This window comes from Hemiscyllium ocellatum, chromosome 26 (assembly GCF_020745735.1).
Source record: "Hemiscyllium ocellatum isolate sHemOce1 chromosome 26, sHemOce1.pat.X.cur, whole genome shotgun sequence".
NCBI lineage: Eukaryota > Metazoa > Chordata > Chondrichthyes > Orectolobiformes > Hemiscylliidae > Hemiscyllium > Hemiscyllium ocellatum.
This window is the reverse complement of record NC_083426.1, coordinates 7,346,971-7,372,731: the sequence shown is the minus strand read 5'-3', so window position 1 is coordinate 7,372,731 and position 25,761 is coordinate 7,346,971. Positions and strand designations below refer to the sequence as shown.

General features: G+C 44.2%; 1 protein-coding gene across 1 annotated transcript in view; it reads left to right on the top strand.

Moving 5' to 3' along the window:
- The first annotated feature begins 7,303 nt into the window (after positions 1-7,303).
- The window catches only part of LOC132828315 (cyclin-dependent kinase 18-like), a 126,030-nt gene continuing 107,572 nt past the window's right edge, over positions 7,304-25,761 (top strand). Inside the window, exon 1 of the mRNA XM_060845307.1 lies at positions 7,304-7,420. The gene's annotated coding sequence lies outside the window, so the exon portion shown is untranslated. The remainder of the gene's footprint in view (positions 7,421-25,761) is intronic.

The following is a 25,761-nucleotide window of genomic DNA, read 5'->3' as shown; positions in this document are numbered from 1 at the left end:
CATTTAGGACCCATTGGGGGTGCTCCTGCCTTGAACTTTGCAAGTCATTCAGGTGCCATTTTAAGGTGAGAAGAGAAAGATTTAGAAAAGACATGAGGGATACATTTTTTACACAGCATGTGGAGTGAACTTCCTGAAGATGCGGTGGATGTGGATGCAGTTACAACATTTAAAAAATATTTAGATAGATACATGAATATGAAAGGTTGAAGGGATATGGGCCAGGAGCAAGCAGGTGGGACTAGTTTAGTTTGGGATTATAGTGCAGCATGGACTGATTGGATCAAAGGATGTATTTCCATGTTGAATAACTCTATGACTACAACTCTATAATTGTCTTATGTGAGCTGGAAACATGGACTGAGGGGAAGGTCATTGGATGAGTTATGGCAGATGTTTATCTTAACACTCAATAAAAATTTATTCTAGTCAATAAGAAAACCTCAGTGAGAAGATTGAACTAACCATGGTTAACCAAAGCAGTTAAGAAGAGTTTCCAATCAAAAACAAAGGCATACAAAACAGTGAAAGCAGGTGGGAGAAGTGAGGACTGCAGATGCTGGAGATCAGAGTCGAGTGTGTGGTTTTGGAAAAGCACAGCAGGTCAGGCAGCATCCGAGGAGTAGGAGAGTCCACCTTTCAGGCATAAACCCTTCCTCAGGAATGAGGCTCATTCTCCTGCTCCTCGGATGCTGCCTGACCTGCTGTGTTTTTCCGGTGCCACATCTTTTGAATCTGATAATCCTTCAAAATCAAAGAGTGTGGTGCTGGAATAGCGCAGCTGGTCAGGCAGCATCTGAGGAGCAGGTGAATCGACATTTCGGGTGTAAGCCCTTCAGCAGGATTCCCGATCAAGGGCTTCTGTCTGAAACATGGAAACAAGCCAGAGGATTGGGAATGTGTTGGTATCAAAAGTGAATGGCTAAAATGTCAGTAAAAGGGAGATAATTGATGATTGAAGTAAATTGGAAAGAAATATAAAACAAACAGCTGTAGGTATATAAAAAGAAAAAAGACATGACTCACAGAAAGTGAGTGTGGGATCACGGGAGGATGTGACTGGGGAATTGATAGCTGGGAAATGGCAGATAAGTTAAACTCCAGGTTATGAAGAAAATTTAAATGTAAACTCTGTTTCTCTCTCTACAGATGCTTTGAGTCCTATCGATTTCCTCCAGCACTTCTTATTTTAATTTACAATTTCCAACATCTGCAATATTTTAATTTAACTTCAGTGTTTATTTAGCTTCCCTTTAAATACATAACACTATCAGCATCTATCCTCCCCGTGTAGCAAGTTCCACATTCTCACCACCCTTTGGGTAAAGACCTTTCTCTGAATTCTCTATTGGATTTACTGGTAAGTGTCTGATGTGTTTGGCTCCAATTTTGGATTCTCCTATCATGAAAATATCTCTTTAATTTTGTACGTTGTGATTGGCTACTCAGTATCTATAGGGACCTTGCTGTTGTCTAAACTTATATGACAGATTCATCAAAACTAGTTGATGGGTTTCCTGGAAGGATTTGTTTACTCATATTTTAAGTTTTGAAAAGCTGCATGATTACTTTGCAGGCACCATATAAGTAAGGAACACACAATTAACAAGATCAGATAAATATAATGCAAATATTTCCTGTTTAACTGAACTCCTCTGTGCAGAGCCATCATCAGCGTTACTGCGTGGATTCCAGTTGCATTGGTAAGTGGTTACATGTGCATCAATCAACTTTCACTTCAGGAACACAAGTTCACATCACAAGTTGATATCACAGGGGATGTGGTGACAAGGAGGAAATACCAGTTCAGATGCATGTAAGACCACTTCTCGCTATGTATAGAAAGAAGAAGATGAAACAAAATCAGAAATTGTGGCAGAATCTCACGGGACTGGCAGCATCTGTGAGGAGAGAAACAGAGCTAATGTTTCGAGTCCAGTGACACTTCTCAACACCAGATCAATAAGTCATTCCCAAGTAAGGCAGCACCAGTGAACCTGCCTGTGCCTGATAAGCAGAGCTGGATTCCAAAGGCCAATATTTGTGAATATAGCCTTGTTCCATACAAGTCTTTCGTGAAAAACTATCAGATGTGTAAGATCTCCCTGTTGTGATGAGATGCCAGTGACCTGACAATGGTTGAGCTGCTGAGGGTTTTAGTTCTATTGATGTTTGAAGTATGAACCCTGATGGTTGGGTGACATTCAGTAGCACTGTGAGGCCAATCAAGTTACATTGGCAGCCATGGTGAAGGGTTACGAGTGATGTTGGTGGATAAACTCTTTTCTTTTCGAGTCGCACCCCTCCACTAGTCACAACAAATTGTAAATGTAATCATGGTGTTAACTGCCAAATAAATCAGTCTCAGATTGTGTCAGGCTCAGTATTAAGAATAAGTCAATCAGGTCTGCTTAATCAACAGCAAATGAAGAAGATGCAAAGATTAATGACAAACACTTTGGATTATGTTATGTATATATATATCCAGCATCCCACTGAAAAACACACACACACACACACCCTCTGCTTTGGCCAAATAATAGTTAACCTCATGTATAAATGGTAAGTCACAGATGTTCGAAATGCTGATCTGATTTTAAAGTTATTCCTTGCACACACAAACTGCTCGCATTGAGGTATCTCCCATCTACAATTGTGGTTGGCTGAGTTCCCTTTACTTCAGGTAGTGGCAGAGATTCCAAGCCCATCCTCTTGAAGAACTCTTCAAGAAGGGCAGGACTGGGGGCAGTCCCATTCTCAGGAACTTTCATTTATTTCAAAGGCCATAAAACAAAGAACTGCCGATGTGGAAATCTGTTTCGACTCGAAACATTAACTCTGTTTCTCTCTCTACAGATTCTGCCAGACCTTTAGAATTGGAATTCCTATAGTGTATCAACAGGCCTTTTGGCCCAACAAGTCCACACTGACCCTCTGAAGAGTGACCCACCCAGACCCATTCCCAAACCTTATATTTACCCCTAACTAATGCACCCAGCCTACACATCCCTGAACACTATGGGCAATCTTTGGATTGCGGGAGGAAACCGGAGCACACCCACGCAGACACGGGGAGAACGTGCAAACTCCACACAAACAGTCGCCTGAGGTTGGAATTGAAACCGGGTCCCTGGTGCTGTGAGGCAGCAGTGCTAACCACTGAGCCACCGGGCTGCCCCTATTGAGTTTCTCCAGCAATTTCTGTTTTTGATTTCAATGATCAGCTCCTCGACTGAAATTGTATTTTAAGGATCCCTGGAATGTGGAACTCAGAATGGGGAGATTATACCAGCTAAGAGCAACTCTGTTCTCAGTACATTTCTTGGAGAGGTAAAGTATCCCTTTGGACCTGATCTTGGGACACCTTTAGTAGTGGTAAAGCAATCTGTAGGAGAGGTAAGATTCCTTTGGGATTGTGGAAAGTAGGCACATTAATGCATAGACAATATTATGTCGGCATTTATTGCCCACCCTTATTGCACTGGGATGGGAACACTGCTGTTAGTGCTGTTACAAAGGGAACTTAAGCATTTCAATCCAATGATAGTGTAGGAATGGCAATGTATTTCTAAGTCAGGAACATGACAGAATTGGAGGTGAATTTGCAAAAGATGGTGTTTCCATTTCTCTTCTGCCCTCGTCCTTCTCGATAAAAGTGGTCGTGGGTTTGGAAGATGCTGTCTCAGGTGAATTTTTGCAGTGCATCTTGTAGTTGGCACACTCTGCTGCTGCTGAGTGTCACTGCTGGTGAGGGGAATAAATGCTGAAGATGGTGGATGGAGTCCCAAATATGCTGCTTTGTCCTGGAATTGTGTGAATTTTACTGAGTGCTGTGGGAACTGTACATATCCAGGCAAGCGGGGAACATTCTGTCACATCTTAGATGTTGGGCAGGTTTTGGAGAGTCATGGGTGAGTTATTTGCTGCAGAATTATTAGGCTCTGACCTGCTCTTGTAGTTGCAGTATTTACACTGCTAGTCCAGCTCAGTTTCTGGTTAATGATGACCCCCTGGATGTTGTTAGTGTTGTGCTATTGAACATTAAGAAGAGATAGTTAGATTTTCACTAGCAGAGATGGTCATTACCTGACACTTATGTGGCACAAATATTATTTGCCACTTATCAGCCTGAGTCTGGATATTGTCAGGGTCTTGCTGCACAAGGATTTGGCTGTTACAATATCTGAGATGTTATAGATGGTGCTCCTCATTCCTGATGAAGGGCTTTTGCCTGAAACATCAATTCTCCTGCACCTCAGATGGTGCCTGACCTGCTGTGTTTTTCCAGCACCACACTCTCGGTGTTGATTATTGTGCAGTCATCAACAAACATCCTTCCCTTCTCTTTGACCTGATGGTGGAGGGAAGGTCATTAATAAAGCAGCTGAAGATGGTTGGGACTCAGACACTACCCTGAGGAACTCCTGCAGAGAAGACTTGGAGCTGAGATGACTGACCTCCAATAACCACAATCAAGTTGCTTTGTGCAAGGTACGACTCTCACGAGCAGCTGGTTTTCCCTCTGATTTCCATTGACTTCAGTTTTGTCAGGCCATCTCGATGCCTCATTTGGTCAAATGAACAAAGATGTGAAGATGTCACTCTTACTTCACCTCTAGAGTACAGTCCTTTGATCCATGTTTGGCTTTGTTCCAGCAAGGTTATAATGAGGTCTGAGGGAAACTCAAACTGAGCGTCAGTAATTGGGTTATTGCCAAGAAAGTGCCCCTTGATAATACTGACAGGAGCTCCTTCCATCACTTTGCTGATGATTGGGTTGATCATTGGGACTGTCAAAGCTATCAAAACTACAAAACAAAAGTGCGTAATTGAAAAACATGTGAAATTTCAATATTTACTTCAGTTGAATTTTGTTCCGTTTTCATCTTGGCCAAAATTGATTACTCAAGTGAAATTGGAACACATTACCTAATCATGAACAAATTGCTATTTGTGGAATCTTGCTGTGCGCAAATTGGCTCTTTTTGCTGTTTTCCTTGAATTACAGTCGTGATTACCATTTTAAAGTCCTTAATCAGCTGTAATGAGCTTTGGGACACACTGAGGTCATGAATAGTGTCCCATGAGTTGTCTGGGTTTGATCAGCTCACTGCACTGTATGAGCTACTGTGCATGAGGAACATTACCATTCTCTCTCAGTGTAGGAAACCATGCTCTGCTTGGTATTGTACAAGGGAGGAAAACCATTCCTTGTCTAACTAGACGTGACTCATACGGTTAACAAGATGTAGTTAATTCCAACTGGCTGCAGGATGCATTGATTGGATAGACCTGATTGCTACAGAGAGCCTGGGGAGGATCACCACCTCAATGACTGACTCCTTTGGTGCTGGGCCATAATGGGGTAGAAGATTCTAGGTTCGACGGTCTATGTATTAATGAATTACACAACACCATTTCTTCAAGTGTGATTATGGTGGTCTGCTGTACTCTGCTGAATCAGTGTTATGGAGATTTAGGAACATTGAAGGGCCTAAACAGGAACAGGCCATTCAGCCCCTCAAGCCTGTTCCACGATTCATTGAGGTCAAGGCTAACCTGTGGCCTAACTCCACATATGTGCCTTTGGCCCTGATCCCTTAATACCTTTGCTTAACAAAAAAGTTGACCATCTCAGATTTAAAATTAACAACTGATGCAGCATCCATTGCCATTTGAGAAACCGTTTCCACCCTTTGTGGGCAGTTGTGCTTCCTAACATTTCTCCTGAACAATCTGACTTTGATTTATAGACTGTTCCTCTAGTTTGAGAATTTTCAAACAGTGGCAATAATTTCTGTTCAGTTATCCTGTCTTTTCCTGGTGATATCTTGAAGACTTCAATCAGATCATTCTAGAACCTTATAAATTCCAGAGAAAACAAGCCTAATTTGTATAGTCTCTTGTCATAAAGTATCTTCTGAAGTTCTGGTATCACTCTTGTGAATCCATGCTGTGCTCCTTGGATTTGCTGTGAAAACACAGTCTATCAAAGGCAATAAGGAGCTGTTCTGAAGAAGGGTCACTGCATCCAAAATACTGGTTATACACTAATAACTGGCACTTGCTAATACAGTGCCTTTAACGTGATAAATCACCCAGGACACATCGCTGAACAGAAACAATTGACACTGAACTGGATGAGAAAGTATTAGGACAGGTGACTAAAATCTGGTTGGACGGTGAGTTCACAGAAAGTTTGAGAAAAGCAGAAAGGTTTAGGGAGGGAATTCAAGAGCTCAGGATCCAGGAAGGAATCAAAGAATCCCTGTAGTGTGAGAATAGACCATTCGACCCATCAAGTCCACACTGACTCTCCATACCCACACCATCCCTATAACCCTGCATTTCCGATGGCTAATCCACCTGGCCTGCACCTCCCTGGACAGTCTGTGGCAATTTAGCATGGCAAATCTACTAAACCTACACATCTTTGGACTGTTGGAGGAACCCTGTGCAAACATGGGGAGAAATTGCATATGGCTCGCAGGCAGATGCCTGAGGCTGGAATCAAACCTGGGTCCCTGGCACTGTGAGGCAGCAGTGTTAACCACTGCGCCACCCAAGGAGGGAGCACAATAGTGAAAATTGGTGATGCACAAGAGGTGATGAGAGGGGTGCACAGATCTTGGGAGGTGTAGGACTGAAGCAGAATGGAGGAAAAAGCCATGGAGGGATTCAAAAATAAGGATGTGAATTGTAAAATTGAGGCACTACTTGGGACTAGAAGGCGAATTAGGCCTAGCAGGGGGAGGAATGGTGAATGGGTACAAGTGATGGGTGAATGGGAGCTCTTGCGAATTAGAACATGGCAGAGGTTTGGATGAACTTTAAAGTTATTCATGAAAATATGTCCCTGAGACACAGACATGGCTAAAAAGAGCTAGGACAACAGAGTCTTGTCTTGAGAGTCAAACAACCCTGTCTACATTTTTGCCAGCACACGGGAGGGGGCTGGGGACACTGTCCCCTCTGTCTGATGTGCTGCTCATATTCTGACCCCCCTTCAGTCTGTGTTGATCAGTAAAAGAGGCTGCTTCTGCCTGACTTACAGACAACAAGCAGCCTGAGGCACCAGCGACCGAGAGCACTGCGGACATTTTGAGAAAGTATTAATGTGGTGGGGGGGGGTGTGATGAAATAAAAATAGACCCTAAAGGAACATTGCGCAGGATTGGTGTGGAACCAGGCAGCAGCACTGTGAGAGGAGGCAGGATTAAACAGCCTGGGGAATGTGGAGAGACTGAGGAGAGGCGGAGTCAGGACTAACATCAGTTCTCAGTGTTGATCTGATCTGTGCTGTAATCAGACCATGAAGTATGTGTTCCTATGATGCTCTCTCAGGGAAGCTTCCAGGCAGTAAGATCCAGTATCACTGAACCACAACTAGCTGAAACCTAGTCTCTACTCGTTAAAGTCTGTAAGTGGCTGTTTATTTTTCAAGAAGTATTTCTGCTTGGAATATTCTAGAAGTAATTTTGCAACACTTTCTTGATTCTGTGACACTGCTGTAAGTATCTGATGATTTATAGAAATCACTGTAATTAAGAAAACCTGCAACATGACTGCTTAAAATGTTTAGTATTCCTCAAACACTTGTGCCACAGCAGTTGCTGCTATGGTGCAGGGATTATGCTTTCCTGTGTCTTATACAAGGAGATCAGTCAGTAAGATTTAAGTATGTTGCAAATACTCTCCTCAGCCCTCCCTCTGGGACTAATACACATAGCAGGGCAATGAAGGGAGAGGTTGTGTGGTTTTACTGCTGAATAAGGGACTGTAAACAATGGCCATGAAATCTCGGGGATGTGGTATCTCACAGAACGCTGAGGACTGGCAGCTGTAGGATTTCTGCAGCAAAGGCGCAAGAGTCTTGTTGACTTTACCTTCGAAGGGGAAATCTGAAACTCTCTCCCAAAAAGAAATGCTCTAGAGGCTGAAGGATCAAACATGACTTCAAAGCTGAAGTTAATGGATATATTTTTCCTAGGCATGGGCTCTAAGGTCAGGTGGATGGAGTTTAAGATCCAGATCAGCCACAATCTAATTGAATGACAGAATGGCCTTCAGAAACTGAGTGATCAATTTCAGTGCTTATCACTCTGTAATGAACCCAGGAATTGCTGGAGAAACTCAGCAGGGCTGGCAGCAACTGTGGAGAGAAATAGTTAATGTTTTGGTCTGGTTTGGCTTTTCTTCTGTTTGCATATGTATAGTTTTGGCGCAATTAGATTAGATTCCCTACCGTAAGGAAACAGGCCCTTCAGCCCAACTGACCCTTCGAAGAGTAACCCAACCAGACCTATTCCCCTACCCCCTATATTTACCCTGACTAATGCACCTATCAAAATGGGCAATTTAGCACAGCCAATTCACCTAACCTGCACATCTTTGGATTGTGGGAGGAATCCGGAGCACCTGGAGAGAATGTACAAACTCCACACAGACAGCCGCCCGAGGCAGGAATCGAACCTGGGTCCCTGGCGCTGTGAGGCAGCAGTGCTAACCACTGAGCCACTATGCTGCCACAACATACAAAGTGAATTCACATCATGGTCCACTGAGCATCCATCCTGAGACCTGTCGCTTTAGAAAGGTGATGGGATGAGTCCTAATGGCAGGAGGCAAAAAAATCAGACACTCAAGAAGGCACACCTGGATACTTCTAGGCCACCATCTTGAATGGCAGTGTGGCTCAGGGTTTGAGTGGGTGAAGAGGTGTACCAGCTGAAGGAAACATGTATATTTTCTAATCAACCACTTTGGAGATGCTATTTCACATGTCTGGAGTAGGTAGGACTTGAACCTGGGTCACCCTGGCTTAGAAGGAGGGGCATTATCACTGTGCGACTTGAGCCTCCTGAGGAAACCTGGAGATGTATGATTAAGATCCCCTGGTTGCAACTGAGAGGTTAAAATCAGGAGGGATGACTGAATACGAGAAAGGTGAGGGGTGACCTGAAAGGCATCTTTAAGATTATGAAACAATGGGCTAGCAGAGATGTGCCAAAGATGTTTTCACATGGGGCAGTCCAAAACTAAAGGTTGTAAGGCTAAAATAATCAGTAAACAGTTAATTTAGGAGAAACCTCTTTGAGAACTGTTAGAACGTAGGCCTCACTACCTAAAGGACTGAGAGATACAGACAATAAGGATGCGCTTAAGGAGCAGATAGATAAACACATGAGGGAGAAAGGATTGGACGGATAGTCTGATGGGGTGAGACATAGGATACTCACATGGAACATAAACACCAGCACAAACTAATTGGGCTGAATGGCCTGATTCTGTGCTATAAAAACTTTGTAGTTTGGAGTGAGGCTAAATTCTGTTTTCCTCCTCATCTTTTCTGGAGATCCTGTCCTCTACTGGAACACAGTACCACAACTCCCAGACTCATTTCAGTTCTTTAGCCAATTGTCTTGCATGTGAATCCAGCATGGTTTGTGACAGCAGCTATTCAACTGTGTGTGGCATCACAATAGAGCCTTTTCCCCTTGAAACAGAAGTGTTCACTCAGTGACCTGGAGCAGAGACTGTGGCTGAGCTATTTCCCCAAGTGAGGGAATGTGTTATCACAATATTTCTTTAATTCCCAAAAGAGAAATAAATATGATTCCTGGCTGTTTGGAATCCTGAAGAAGGGCTCATGCCCGAAACGTCGATTCTCCTGTTCCTTGGATGCTGCCTGACCTGCTGTGCTTTTCCAGCAACACATTTTCAGCTCTGATCTCCAGCATCTGCAGTCCTCACTTTCTCCTATAACATTTCCAGGTCTAAGGCTTGTGGGTCGGGGAGGGGATGTGGTTGGGGGGAAGGTAGCTGGGAAAGCGATAGGTAGATGAAGGTGAGGGAGAAGGTGATAGGTCAGAGGGGGCAGTGATTGATGGGTCCAGAGGGCAATGCCGAGTTGGAGGCTTGGGATTGGGATAATGTGGGAGGAGGGGAAATGAGGAAGCTGTTGAAATCCACATTTATCCTCATTTCCCTATCACCTTCTCCTTCATCTTCATCCACCTTCCCTCCAACCCCACCCCCCTCCCAATTATTTCTCAGCCCCAACCCACAAACCTCATTCCTGATGAAGGGCTTATGCCTGAAATGTCGATCCTCCTGCTCCTCGGATGCGGCCTGACCTGCTGTGCTTTTCCAGCACCACATTCTTGACTCTGATCTCCAGCATCTGCAGTCCTGACTTTCTCCGAACATTTCCAGGTGGCATGGTGGTTCAGTGGTTAGCACTGCTGCCTCACAGCGCCAGGGACCTGGATTTGATTCTACCCTCAGGTGATTTTCTGTGTCTGCGTGGATTTCCTCCCACAGTTTAAAGATGTGCAGGTTAGGTGGGTTGGCCATGCTAAATTGCCCCATGGTGTCCTGAGATGTGCAGGCTAGGTGGGTTAGCCATGGGAAATGTGGAGCAATAGGGTGGGAACCTGATTGTGGGTGGGTGGATGCTCTTCAGAGGGTTGGTGTGGACTAGATGGGCTGAATGGCCTCTTTCTACACTGTAGGGATTGTGGTGCCAGCTTTTGTATGAGGCATTAAACCAAAACCTCATCTGTAAAAAATCCCATGACACTATTTGAAGAACTCCCCCGATTGACCCAGCCACATTTATGCGTGAACAGGTACCAGTCTTTATTCCATTGCTGATTTTGGGAGTTTGCTGTGTGCAAATCAGTTGCTGCATTTCCTGCATTACAACAGTGATGACACTTCAGAAGTGCTCCATTGATTGTAAAGAGAGAGCCTAAGGTGGGAAAGGTCCTATGTAAATGCAATTACTTTCTTCATCCTCTTATCTCACATTCCCTCCATCTCCTTCCAATCAGAAAGATGTTGTGAAACTTGAAAGGGTTCAGAAAAGACTTACAAGTATGTTGCCAGTATTGGAGGACTGGAGCTATAGGGAAAGGCTGAACAGACAGGGGATGTTTCTCTGGAGCGTCGAAGGCTTATAGAGGTTTATAAAATCATGAGGGGCATGGATAGGATAAATAGACAAAGTGGGGTGGGGGAGTCCAGAACTGGAGGGCATAGGTTTAGGGTGAGAGGGAAATATATAAAAGACAGGTAAGAGGCAACGTTTTCACACAGAGGGTGGTACATGTATGGAATGAGCTGCCAGAGGAAGTGGTGGAAGCTGGTACAATTGCAACATTTAAAAGGCACCTGGATGGGTATATGAATAGGAAGGGCTTGGAGGGATATGGGTCAGGTGCTGGAAGATGGGAATATTGGGTTAGGATATCTGGTTGGCATGAACGAGTTGGACCGAAGGGTCTGCTTCCATGCTGTACATCTCTATGACTCTATTACTCTATAATCCTGGAGTGAGTACTTTCAGTGCAATAGACTTTCAATAAGTTAATGTGTATTAAGTGCAGTGAAGCCAAGGCAGGTAAATGGAGCTGAAGTATCAAACAGCCATTGGCTAATTGAATGGGCTGGACTGAGGGCCGAATGGACTGTGTTACTTTTGAATGAACACTTTATGAAGGTTGGAAGGGAGTTGCATTATACACTTTACACTGTACCTAGGTACAAGTGACAATATTAAATAAATTTAAACCTAAATCTGAATCTCCCAGCCTCTATGTGTCAGTTACTAAAACATTAAAGCCCCACAACATAGTCAAAGTCCAGTAATAGCACACAGCAACAAAATGTAACTGTATAATATGATTTGAAGCCCATATAAATGAAGTTTTGTTTCACTTCATATTACACAGAGTTTCTCTCTCCCATTGCATCATATTTAAATGTTTGCCCTGTTACTCTCTGACAGAGAAATTCCTCAGAACTGTAAAAGCAGGCCATGGCTAGCAGAAACAATAATTCTTTTCCAAACTATGCGTTTACGTAACCAATGGCAACACTCTTACTGCTTAGCAACCGATTGAAAAATTACGATTGGTTAAAACTGGCTCATTTGATACATGTATTACCATATGTTGTTTGCAGAATCTATTCCTGGTCTCAGTTGACTAAATGAGGGGGGGATGTTTAACAATGAGTGAGTGGGTGGGATTGGTTACAGACGAGAGAGCTTAAATAGGTTCAATTTGTGATCCCATCTGGAAGCTGAATCCAACTTGCAAACATCTGAGTTTTACTCAGATGGGACAAGAACTGGGCAGCTGACCCCCTTGGAGAGTTGATGCTTGAATGTCTTCATGTGGATGGAAAATATGGATGTAATTTGCCTTAAATGCAGCTATCTAGGATTCCCAGGCATTAGGAAAACACAGCAGCTGCAGTGAGGTGAGGGAATCATTGGAAAGTGGCAACTACCATTCTCGCCACACAAATGCCAGGCAATAACCATCTCCAACAAGAGATGTTCTAACCACCTTTCCTTAACAGTCAATGGTGTTACCATCACTGAATCCCCCACTATCAACATCCTGAGGGTGTCTCACCATTTGCGACTGCTCAGATACTGTAGCAGTCTGTGCTCAAATGCAACAAGACTTGAACAATATCCAGGCTTGGGCCGACAAGAGGCAATTAACATTCGTGCCACACAAATGCCAGATAATGACCAGCACCAATAAGAAACACTCTAGCCACTGCCCCTTGACATTCAACAGTATTACTATCACTGAATCCCCCACTGTCAACATCCTTAGGGTAACCATTGACCAGAAATGCAATTGGACTCACCACATAAACACAGTGGCTTTGTGTCAGAGACTGGGAATACTGCAGCATGTAACTCATCTCCTGACTCCCCAAAGCCTGTCCATCATCTACAAGAGACAATTCAAGAGTGTGATGGAATATTCCTCACATTTTTAGATGGGTGCAGCTCCAAAAACCCTCAAGAAGCTTGACAGCATCCAGGACAAAGCAGCCTGCTTGTTTGACACTATATCCACAGCATCCATTCCCTCCACTACAGACACTCAGTATCAACAGTGTGTATAATCTACAAGAGGCACTGCAGAAATTCACCAAACATCTTTAGAGACCATTTTCCAAACTCACCACCCTTTCTGTCTAGAAGGACAAGAGCAGCTGATACAAGGGAACACCACCATGTTCCCCTTGACATCTCTCACTCACCATCCTGACTTGGAAATATATCACCGTTCCTTTAATGTTGCTGGGTCAAACTCCATGAATTCACTCCCTAAGGGGACTGTGGGTCAACCTACAGCACTGGACTACAGTGATCAAGAAGGCAGCTCAACACTACCTTCTCAAAGGCAATTAGAGACAAGCAATAAATACTGGCCTAATCAGTGATGCCTTCATCCTATGAGTGAATAAAAAATGTTGAAAGTCAATCCAGCACTGCTTATGGGCCAGAAGGATTAGATGTGCTTCTGCCCCTTACCCCTCCCCAGGATCCCACACTTATCACACACATTCCCAATCCCACAGGGCCCTTAGAATCAGAATGGCCTGGTCCTCCAGCTTCCTTCAGATGCCTCCGATCCAATTGGTAGCCAAGTGTAGAAGCAGAGAAGGACCAATACTATAGGGTTAAACTTCCACAGCTTGTGGGGAAACCCAATTCCATGCTACCATGTCCCCAACCTCCAACATTAAAATTTAACTAAGGAATTAATATAGATCTGTTGTACAGAGTTGTTTGTGGAATCTATTCCTGCTCTCTGTTGACTAAATGGGGCAAGTTTTAACAATGTCACTGAAAGTAAGCATGCTGCAACAGGTTATGAGGATGGCAAATGGTATGTTAGGGCCTACATGGTGAGAGGATTTGAGTACAAGAGTAAGGATGTCTGCTGCTATTGTTCTGGGACCTTGGTGAGATGATACCTGGAGTACTGTGGGCAGATTTAGTCTCCTTATTGAAGGAAGGATGTTCTGTCTGTGGAGGGGAGAATACTGAGATATAGGCTACTGGATTAGATGGGATTGAGGTTTACAACGAAGAGGTGTTAGCAATCCTGGAAAGTTTGAAAATAGGGCTGGATGGGATTTATCCTCGGAATCTCTGGAAAACCAGGGAAGCGATTGCAAAGACTTTGGCTTTGATCTTTATATCATCATTGTCTACAGGAATATAAGAGATAGGATTTATAATCATCTAGAAAGGAATAAGTTCATTAGGCGAAGTTAACATGGTTTGTGACGGGTAGGTCGTGCCTCACAAGCCTCATTGAGTTCTTTATGAAGGTGACCAAACAGGTGGATAAGGGTAAAGTGGTGGATGTGCTGTATATGGATTTCAGTAAAGCGTTTGATAAGGTTCCCCACGGTAGGCTATTGCACGAAATACGGAGGCATGGGATTGAGGTGGCTTTAGCAGTTTGGATCAGAAATTGGCTAGCTGAAAGAAGACAGAGGGTGGTGGTTGATGGGAAATGTTCATCCTGGAGTTTAATTCCTAGTGGTGTACTGCAAGGATCTGTTTTGGGTCACTGCTGTTTGTCATCTTTATAAATGACCTGGATGATGGTGTAGAAGTTTAGATCAGAGGTAGCTTTAGCAGTTTGGATCAGAAATTGGCTAGCTGAAAGAAGACAGAGGGTGGTGGTTGTTGGGAAATGTTCATCCTGGAGTTTAATTCCTAGTGGTGTACTGCAAGGATCTGTTTTGGGTCACTGCTGTTTGTCATCTTTATAAATGACCTGGATGATGGTGTAGAAGGATGGGTTGGTAAATTAACAGATGACACCAAGGTCGGTAGACTTGTAGGTCATGATGAAGGATGTTGTCGGTTGCAGAGAGACATAGGTAAGCTGCGGAGCTGGGCTGAGAGGTGGTGAATGGAGTTTAATGTGGAAAAGTGTGAGGTGATTCACTTGGGAAGGAGTAACAGGAGTGCAGAGTACTGGGCTAATGGTAAGATTCTTGGTAGTGTAGGTGAACAGAGAGATCTCGGTGTCCATAGATCCCTGAAAGTTGTCATCCAGGTTGATAGGGTTGTTAAGTAGGCATTTCCCTCCCCTCCCCTATCAGCGTTCCGCAAGCACCACTCCCTTCGTGACTCCCTCGTCAGATCCACACCCCCCACCAACCCAACCTCCACCCCCGGCACCTTCCCCTGCAACCACAGGAAATGTGAAACTTGCGCCCACACCTCCACACTCACTTCCCTCCAAGGCCCCAAGGGATCCTTCCATATCCGCCACAAGTTCACCTGTACCTCCACACACATCATCTATTGCATCCGCTGCACCCGATGTGGCCTCCTCTATATTGGGGAGACAGGCCGCTTACTTGTGGAACGCTTCAGAGAACACCTCCGGGCCGCCCGAACCAACCAACCCAATCACCCTGTGGCTCAACACTTTAACTCTCCCTCCCACTCCACCGAGGACATGCAGGTCCTTGGACTCCTCCACCGGCAGAACACAACAACACGACGGCTGGAAGAGGAGCGCCTCATCTTCCGCCTGGGAACCCTCCAACCACAAGGTATGAATTCAGTTTTCTCCAGTTTCCTCATTTCCCCTCCCCCCACCTTGTCTCAGTCGGTTCCCTCAACTCAGCACCGCCCTCCTAACCTGCAATCCTCTTCCTGACCTCTCCGCCCCCACCCCACTCCGGCCTATCACCCTCACCTTGACCTCCTTCCACCTATCCCACCTCCATCGCCCCTCCTCCCTACCTTTTATCTTAGCCTGCTTGGCTCTCTCTCTTATTCCTGATGAAGGGCTTATGCTCGAAACGTCGAATTCTCTATTCCTGAGATGCTGCCTGGCCTGCTGTGCTTTGACCAGCAACACATTTGCAGCTGTATTCGAAGAGTGACTGAGTTTCAGAACCATAAGGTCATGCTGCAGCTGTACAAAACTTTGGTGCGGTCACACTTGGAGTATTGCATACAGTTCTGCTCACCACTTTATAGGAAGTTGTGGAAGCATTGGAAAGAGTTCAGAGGAGATTTACCAGAATGCTGCCTGGAACGGAAGGAAGGCCTTACAAGGAAAGGTTGAGGGACTTGAAGTTGTTTTCATTAGAGAGAAGAAAGTTGAGAGGCATATAAAAAAATCACAGGGTTAGATAGGGTGGACAGTGTGAGTCTGTTTCCTTGGATGGTGATGGCTATCACAAGGGGGCATAGCTTTAAATTAAGGGCTGATAGATATAGGACAGATGTCAGTTTCTTTACTCAGAGAGTAGTAAGGTCATGGAACACACTGCCTGCAACAGTAGTAGACTCGCCAACCTTAACGGCATTTAAATGGTCATTGGATAGATATATGGACGAGAATGGAATAGTGTAGGTTAGATGGGCTTCGGATTGGATTCACAGGTCGGCGCAACATCGAGGGCCTATACTGCACTGTAATGTTCTACGTTCTATAAGGTAGTCCAACCAAAGGTTCACCAGACTGATTTCTGGGATAGCAGGACTGATATATGAAAGAAGACTGGACCCCCTAGGAATATGTTCACTGAAAATTAGAAGGACAGGAGAGATTATACAGAACACCATAAAATTCTAAGATGACTAGACAAGGTAAATGCAGGAAGGATGTTGCTGATATTCGGTGTCACAGATTAAGGATATGAGAGAAGCTATTTAGGACTGAGATAAGGAGAAATATCTTCACCCAGAGAGTAGGAGAAAGTGAGGAATGCAGATGCTGGAGATCAGAGTGTGGTGCTGGAAAAGCACAGCTGGTCAGGCAGCATCCGAGGAGCAGGAGAGTCGACGTTTTGAGCACAAGCCCTTCATCAGGATTGTGGATTAGGAGTGTACCAAGGGAGCTGAGAGATAAATGGGAGGGGAGTGGGGCTGGGTGGAAGGTAGCTGGGAAGACGATAGGTTGATGGAGGTGGAGAGTGATGCTGATATGTCAGAGCAGAGGGTGGAGCGGATAGGTGGGAAGGAAGATGGACAGGTAGGACAGTTCAAGAGGGTGGAGCTGAGTTGGAGGGTTGGATTTGGGATAAGGTGGGGGGAAGGGGAGATGAGGAAACTGGTGAAATCGACATTGATTCCATGTGGTTGGAGGGTCCCAAGGTGGAAGATGAGGCATTCTTTCTCCAGTCATCGGTTGGCTAGGATTTGGCAGTGGAGGGGGCCCAGGACTTGTATGTCCTTGGTGGGGTGGGAGGGGGAGTTAAGTGGTCGGCCACAGGGCGATGGGGTTGTTTAGTGTGTGTGTCCCAGAGTGGAATTCTCTGTCACAGAAACAGTGGTTGAATGTTTTCAAGAAAGAGTTAGATGCAGTTCTCAATGCTAAAAGGCTCAAAGGTTGCAGGGAGAAAAAAGGAACAGTGGACTGAGTTTGATGATCATTCATGATCATATTGAATGGCGGAGCCATTTGAAGGGCTGAACAATCTTCAGACACACATTGTGCAGGCTCTGCCGACAATCGTGGGCAATTGAGTGCATTACCGAGAAGGTAACTGTACCTTTTGCAACCATATATACCCCAGCATCTACAGGGGAGCTCAAAGGGAAAGCTCATTGTGGAATGTATCACAGTTACAGATTTTAGCACCACCCCCAAATCCCTTAATATAACATTGCAGTCTCTTTGGAGTTTTATTTAGGTATTGGATCAGGATGCTTTGTGCACAGACATAGGTCTATTCCTGCACCTATTTTCCAGGGTTTTATCTGATCGTGATTAGAAATATGGAATTATTTTGTCTGACAACATGTCTGTAAAATGCTTCGGGTGTGCTTAGCTTAATTAAAGGTGCTATATAAATATAAGCAGCTGTTGTAAGGCAAGGAGATTCCAAGCTGGATAGCTGGTCCATGTTTTTGAGATCACCCTGGGTGAGGGAGGAGGAGAGATTGCTCTTGTTAAATGCATGTGTAGTTGTCAGGTGAGATGTGGAGAGGGTTTTAGCTGTAAAGCATAGAAACCTCAAGTCAGGAAGAAATCATTGTGCCCAAAAGATTATTGCTGGCTGTACCAAACCTTGCTTGTTCCCTACATCACTGTAACTTTCTCCATTTTTAATACCGATCAATTGTTTTCTCGTAAGCTGTTATTGAATCAGCTTCTAGGCAGTGCATTCTCGATCTCAATCGCTGTGTACAAAAGAAAGATTTTCTCTATCTCCTGGCAACTCCTTCCTTGGAGATAAGTCTGTTTGTCAGCGAGTAGAGAACTCGCTGGGTTGAAAAACCTTTCTCGTTGAACAATCTTCAGACACACATTGTGCAGGCTCTGCCGACAATCGTGGGCAATTGAGTGCATTACCGAGAAGGTAACTGTACCTTTTGCAACCATATATACCCCAGCATCTACAGGGGAGCTCAAAGGGAAAGCTCATTGTGGAATGTATCACAGTTACAGATTTTAGCACCACCCCCAAATCCCTTAATATAACATTGCAGTCTCTTTGGAGTTTTATTTAGGTATTGGATCAGGATGCTTTGTGCACAGACTTCCACACCTAGTTCAGTGTCACGATTTACAGTGCTCATGTATATAAATAATACTTTGCAATGATTGAATCATTTTTGCAATCGCACCATTGCAGTGAATTATTTAATTGCATAGGCGGCCTGTGACCAGTGGAGTGCCACAAGGATCAGTGCTGGGTCCTCTACTTTTTTGTCATTTACATAAATGATTTGGATGTGAGCATAAGAGGTACAGTTAGTAAGTTTGCAGATGACACCAAAATTGGAGGTGTAGTGGACAGCGAAGAGGGTTACCTCAGATTACCACAGGATCTGGACCAGATGGACCAATGGGCTGAAAAGTGGCAGATGGAGTTTAATTCAGATAAATGTGGGGTGCTGCATTTTGGGAAAGCAAATCTTAGGACTTATACACTTAATGGTAAGGTCCTAGGGAGTGTTGCTGAGCAGAGAGACCTTGGAGTGCAGGTTCACAGCTCCTTGAAAGTGGAGTTGCAGGTAGATAGGATAGTGAAGAAGGCTATGCTATCCATTATTGGTCAGAGTACTGAGTACAGGAATTTGGAGGTCATGTTGCGTCTATACAGGACATTGGTTGGGCCATTGTTGGAATATTGCGTGCAATTCTGGTCTCCTTCCTATGGGAAAGATATTGTGAAACTTGAAAGGGTTCAGAAAAGATTTGAAAGGATGTTGCCAGGGTTGGAGGCTCTGAGCTACTGGGAGAGGTTGAAAAGGCTGGGGCTGTTTTCCCTGGAGCGTCGGAGACTGAGGGGTGACCTTATACAGGTTTACAAAATTATGAGGGGCATGGATAGGATAAATAGGCAAAGTCTTTTCCCTGGGATCAGGCAGTCCAGAACTAGAGGGCATAGGTTTGGGGTGAGAGGGGAAAGATATGAAAGAGACCTAAGGGCAACCTTTTCACACAGAGGGTGGCACGTGTATAGAATGAGCTGCCAGAGGATGTGGTGGAGGCTAGTACAATTGCAACATATAAGAGGCATTTGGATGGGTATATGAATAGGAAAGGTTTGGAGGGATATGGGCCGGGTGCTGGCAGATGGGACTAGATTGGGTTGGGATATCTAGTTGGTGTGGACAGGTTAGACCGAAGGGTCTGTTTCCATGCTGTACATCTCTCTGACTCTATGACTCTATGACCCTAAGGCAGGGCAACAAATGGAAGCACATTTAGATTACTTACAGTGTGGAAACAGGCCCTTTGGCACAACAAGTCCACACCGACCCTCTGAGCAGTAACACACTCCAACCCATTTCCCTCTGACTAAAGCACCTTACACTGAAAGACTGGAGCGACTGGGCTTGTATACCCTTGAGTTTAGAAGACTGAGAGGGGATCTGATTGAGACATATAAGATTATTAAAAGATTGGACACTCTGGAGGCAGGAAACATGTTTCCGCTGATGGGTGAGTGCCAAATCAGAGGACACAATACGGGGTATGAGGGGATCTAAGATGGCGGCAATCTGAGAAGATCACACTGCAGAACTTCGCATCGCAGCAGGAGCAGGATGGTCCTTTAACCCATCCTACCCAGGTCATCAGGATTTCTTGGGGTGTTGGAAAGATTGTGGAGCCCCAAGAAACATTTAAGAATTGACTTACCTGTATTTTCAGCTGTCCAGAAATGCCTAAAAACGGAGGAGGAGCATCTGAGGCCAGGCCTGCAGCTCAGCCTGCAGCAGCCTCAGAGCAGATTACTCTCCAGGACCTGGTGAACCAGCTCTCGAAATCTCGTGAGATGTTGGGGAAACAGATTGAAGAGAAGCTGGCTCCAGTCTCTCTCATGCTGCAGAAGCATGAGCAGCAGCTGGGAGAGCTGGAGAAGAGGACGGATGAGGTGGAGCACAGGGTCACAGTGGTGGAAGCTGATGCCAGTTCATTCAAGGAAGAGATCCAAGCCCTGAAGACGCAGGTTCGTAATTTGCGTGACCAAGTGGATGCTCTTGAAAACAGGGGCAGGAGAAAACACATTCGGATCATCGGTCTGCCCGAGGGTAAGGAAGGTGAGCGGCCTGCGGAATTTGTTGAAGATTGGCTTCCGAAATTCCTTGACTTGGAGACTGTCATGAGAGGATTGAAGATAGAGAGGGCTCACCGGGTCACAGCACGGAGGTCGGGTCTGAGTCAACACCCTCGTCCTTTCCTGGTGCGGTTCCATCATTACCGGGATAAGGAGAGAGAGTTATGGAGGCTTCCAGACTCTACTGGAAGGATCCAAAGGCTCTAATTTATGAGGAGTCTATGATCATGTTTTTCAGGACTTTTCAGTGGCAGTGATCCAGAAACGAAAATCGTATGATGCTGTCAAGAGAAGATTGAAGGAGCTTGGGATTCCGTACTCCCTGAGATATCCGGCAGTGCTTCGGATCACCTTAGAGGGATCCATGCATCTCTTTGACACATTGAAGAAGGCAAAAGACTTTGTGGACAAACTAACCTAAGTTAAACAATTGTAGTATGTATAAATATCGTTACTTGGGTATGCGTTTATCATTCTGTAAAGGAAATGGAGGAAATCCGATTGGAGCTTTGTTTTTCCCCTTTTTTTTACCTCTATTGATAACAATTTGGTTCAAACTATGTCTGGCGGTGGTTAAGATGTACATTTTAAATTTCTAAGTTAGGACATACCAAAGGATGGGTCGGGTATTTATTCCTCCTTTTTATTAATAAAAGAATGTTTTTTTTATTCATATTGATATTCTATAGCATGTTTATTCTTTTTAGCTAGTGCTTGCGATGTGGCTCTAGCTGGGAGAAGTGAAGGTGGTTGAGATGGTTCGATGCCTATTTATGGGCAGTTCGGGATGGGTAGTTGCCCCCTCCGGGCAGGGGGTGAGTTCCCCTACTTAGCGTTATTGGCGCTTTATATGTTGGTTTGTTTTCTGGTTTTTGTTGTTTTTTATTTTTAATAATTTTGTATGCTTGTTAAATGTAGTGGTTTTAGTTTATGTAGTTTTTTATATTTGGTGGATCATGCAACACTCAGGCTCAGCAATTTGTGGTTCAGGTTCCTCCTTTCTGGAATTTAAATGTAATTGCAGAAGATTATGGCTAATGATTTGATTAAATGGTGTACCTGGAATATCAAGGGAAGTCACTCACCAATTAAGAGGAAGAAGGTACTCTTGAGTCTTAGAAAGGAGAAGGTAGATATTGCTTTGTTCCAGGAGACACATTTGGATGACAAGGAGCATCTGAAATTACAGCAGAATGGCTTTGACCGAGTTTATTTTTCATCATTTAATACAGAAGTAGGGGACTGGCTATATTGGTAAGGAAAAATCTCTCATTTAAATTGTTGGAATGTGTTAAAGACACATACGGGAGGTTTGTAATTCTTAAAGCCTTGATAAATGGGGAAGAATATGGCATTTTAAATGTTTATTGTCCCCCAGCTCATCCTCTTAAATTCTTGGTAGATGCTTTTTCTAAACTGATAAGCCTCAAGTCTCAGCACATCATTATAGGGGGAGATTTTAACTGCCTCGTGGAGCCCACAGTAGACAGGTTGCCTAAAGGTCCCTCGATACCCTCTGCACAAACTAAACAGTTATTAGGTTTGTGTGGGGAATTAGGATTGGTGGATGTCTGGAGGTGTCTCTACCCTACAGGTAGGGATTTCACGTTTTTCTCCAATTTGCACAGATGTCACACTAGGATTGATTTTTTTCTGACCCCTGCGGTAACCCTGGATCTGGTGGCATCTTGTACGATTGGTAATATTGCCATCTCTGATCACGCTCCAGTGTACCTCATGGTTAAAATTAAGGATGTTACTGTGGATTCAAGGTACTGGTGAATGGACCCCTTTATTCTCATGTACAGCAAGTTTGTGGAGTATTTCTCTAGGGAATTTCAGGTATTCCTAGACATCAACATAGGCTCAGTTGATAGCTCATCTGAACTCTGGGAAACTGCCAAAGCTTATGCCAGAGAGTTAGTTATTTCATATTCTACAAGTAGGAAGCGACAGAAGGGTGAGCAGCAACGTCTCCTTGAAGCACGGTTGAAGGCAGCCGAGAAGGCCTATTTTGACAGACCCTCATTGGTCAAACTACAGAGGATTACGGCACTGCGGTCTGCACTAAATTCCGTGCTCACGCAGATGGCCAAGAAGGAGCTGGCTTTTGCAAAGCAAAGGTTATACGAGCATGGTGACAAGCCAGGCAAATACTTAGCATACCTTGCCAGAAAGAGAAGTGCCCCACAAACCATTACAACGATTAGGGAAGGGTCTGGGAACCTAACATGTGATCCTAAAAAGATTAATGTGGCATTCCAGAGATTCTACTCTAAATTATATCAGTCTGAGAATTGTGAGGAGGGGCAGGCCAAAATGGAATCCTTTTTTAGAGATCTGAAGCTCCCGGGTGTGACTCCCGAACAACAGCCCTTTCTCAATGCCCCGTTATCAGAGCAAGAAGTGCAGGAAGCTGTGAGGCAGCTTCAGAGTGGAAAGGCGCCCGGTCCTGATGGACTTCCCAGTGAATTCTATAAAGAATTTATAAGTATACTGTCAGGCCCGATGCTGAATATGTTTAATGATTCATACAGTCATGTTTATCTCCCACCATTTCTGAGAGAGGCCAATATTTCACCTATCCTTAAAAAAGGGAAGGATCTAGAAGAATGTGCTTCATACAGGCCCATCCCACTCTTAAATGTGGACTTTAAGATCCTTTCTAAGGCTCTTTCGTTAAGGCTGGAGACTGTGTTACCTTCTATTATTAAAGAGAATCAGATGGGCTTCATAAAGGGTCGCAGATTCTCCAATAACGTTAGGAGGCTGCTTAACGTAATTCAAGCATGCTAACAACAGGCAACACAGGGATTGGTGATTTCTTTAGATGCAGAGAAGACATTTGACCGAGTTGAGTGGCCGTACCTTTTCTATACTCTAGACCGGTTTGGTCTGGGCAAAGTTTTCATAAGATAGGTAAAGGTTCTTTACAGTGTACCTCTCGCTGCGGTCATTACCAATGGGGTACGATCAAGCAATTTTAATATTTCTAGGGGCAGCCGGCAGGGCTGTCCCCTTTCACCATTACTTTTTACGTTGGTGATTGAACCGTTGGCAGACGCCATTCGTGGGGATCTCAATATATCAGCTCCAGAAGTGGGGTCAAAATCACATAAGGTCTCGCTGTATGCAAATGATGTTCTAATTTTCTTGACAAATCCAGCAGTTTCAGTGCCTTGCCTGATACAATGCATTCACGTGTTTGGCGCTTTTTCAGGGTAGAAGATTAATTTTGCTAAATTGGAGGCTATGTCTATGGGTGGTCTTACGAAAGAGTTGGCTCTTGAGAGTGACTATAGATTCCCATTTAGGTGGTCACAGGGGGGTTTTGTGTATTTGGGCATATTCATTACTCCAGTTCTGGATTGGCTGTTCAAAGCCAATTTTACTCAATTATTTGAAAAAATTAAACAAGATCTCCAAAGATGGAAGGCACTTCCAGTCTCATGGTTGGGTCGGACAGCACTCATTAAGATGAATATTCTCCCTTGTTTGCTATACCCTATACAGATGCTCCCCCTGATTTTCAATAAACAAACACTCAGGAGACTGAACAGTTGGTTCAGCTCCTTTATCTGGCACCGTAAACGGCCCCTCATTAAATTAGTCAAACTGCAGTTGCCTCACAAATTGGGGGGAGTAGACCTTCCGGATATTAAAAATTACCAATTAAACTCGCTTTTGACCTACGTAAGTGATTGGGTTTGTGGGGACCCTCTTTCAATATGGCTAGATATCGAAGCCTCCCAGGCAAGGTGCCCTCTTACCAGTTTGCTGTTTTTGGACAAGGTGAGGACAGTTAGGAAATATTGCCATAACCCAATAGTCATCAATACTGTTAAAGCATGGAGGGCAATTCGGCAGAGGGAAGGTAATATTGGCAAAACATCTTTGTTTACACCTTTAGTGGGTATGCCGAGTTTTCAACCAGGTGTGATAGATTCAGGATTTAAGCGTTGGGCAGCTAGGGGTATATCTTGCATGGGTGATTTATTTGAGGGAGATGTAATGATGTCCTTCAATCAGTTAGTACGGAAGTACAAATTTCCTAATAGAGACCTCTTTCGCTTTTTTCAAGTTAGGATTTTATTCAAAAAAATACCACACTTTTGACTGATCCCCTACAAATCTGACATAGAAAGAGGGGTACTAAGGGCTAAGAGTACACTCTCTATCAGTACTCTATATCACCAGTTGGGGCGTGCCACCTCAGATGAGTCTGATCGACTCTACAAGATGTGGGAAAGAGAGCTGGGTGTTGAAGTTTCTTCAGAGACATGGGAGGATATTTGGGAGAATGTAAGGAAGATATCAATTTGCAATAGGACCCATGCTTTACAGTTGAAGATTCTCCACAGGGTCCACTTAGCCCCAGACCGTTTGTCAAAATTTAAACCAGGGGTATCTTCAGCATGCCCCACGTGCAAGGTCTGTACGGGTACTCTTACCCATTGTCTTTGGTCTTGTGACAGGCTTCAAACATATTGGAGCGCTGTGGTGGGTGCAGTGGAGAGGATTTTAGGTGTGGGGTGGAGAAGGACCCTATTCGCTTCTTTTGGGCCTGCCCATTGCATTTCCTACAGACTCGCAAAAGGCAAAACTTTTCAATATTCTTACATTCTGTGCAAGGAAGAATATCTTGCTAGGTTGGATATCAGAACACCCCCCAGGCCTGTCGGGTTGGCGGAAGATTGTTATGGAGCATATTCCCCTGGATTTTCTCACAAATATGGTACACCACAAAACTGAGAATTTTTACAAGACATGGCAACCTTTTTGAAATACCTGGGCATAGATTTATCTGCCACATGAACAAGGGCTTTCATATCGCCGTAACGATTGTGTTTCATGAGTCCAATATCCAGGGAGGAGGAATTGTGAATGTATGAGTGTTTTGTTTGGCTGGGCTGAGTTATTGCTATTTATTTGTTTGTTGTTAGGTATTTATTTAGTTAGTTAAATAGCTAGTTTAGGTTTTTTATAATTTTATGCTTTTTAAAAATTATTTGGGTTTAGTTTTGTATTATTTTTGTACTGTTTTGAATTGCATTGTTTTGTATTTGTTGTAATATTTAAAAATCTATTTTTTCTTAATAAAAATATATTATTAAAAAAAACAGGGTAGACCATTTAGGACAGAGATGAGGAGAAACTTCTTCACCCAGAGAGTGGTGGGTGTGTGGAATGCTCTGCCCCAGAGGGCAGTGGAGGCCCAGTCTCTGGATTCATTTAAGAAAGAGTTGGATAGAGCTCTCAAGGATTGTGGAATCAAGGGTTATGGAGATAAGGCAGGAACAGGATACTGATTAAGGATGATCAGCCATGATCATATTGAATGGTGGTGCAGGCTCGAAGGGCAGAATGGCCTACTCCTGCACTTATTATCTATTG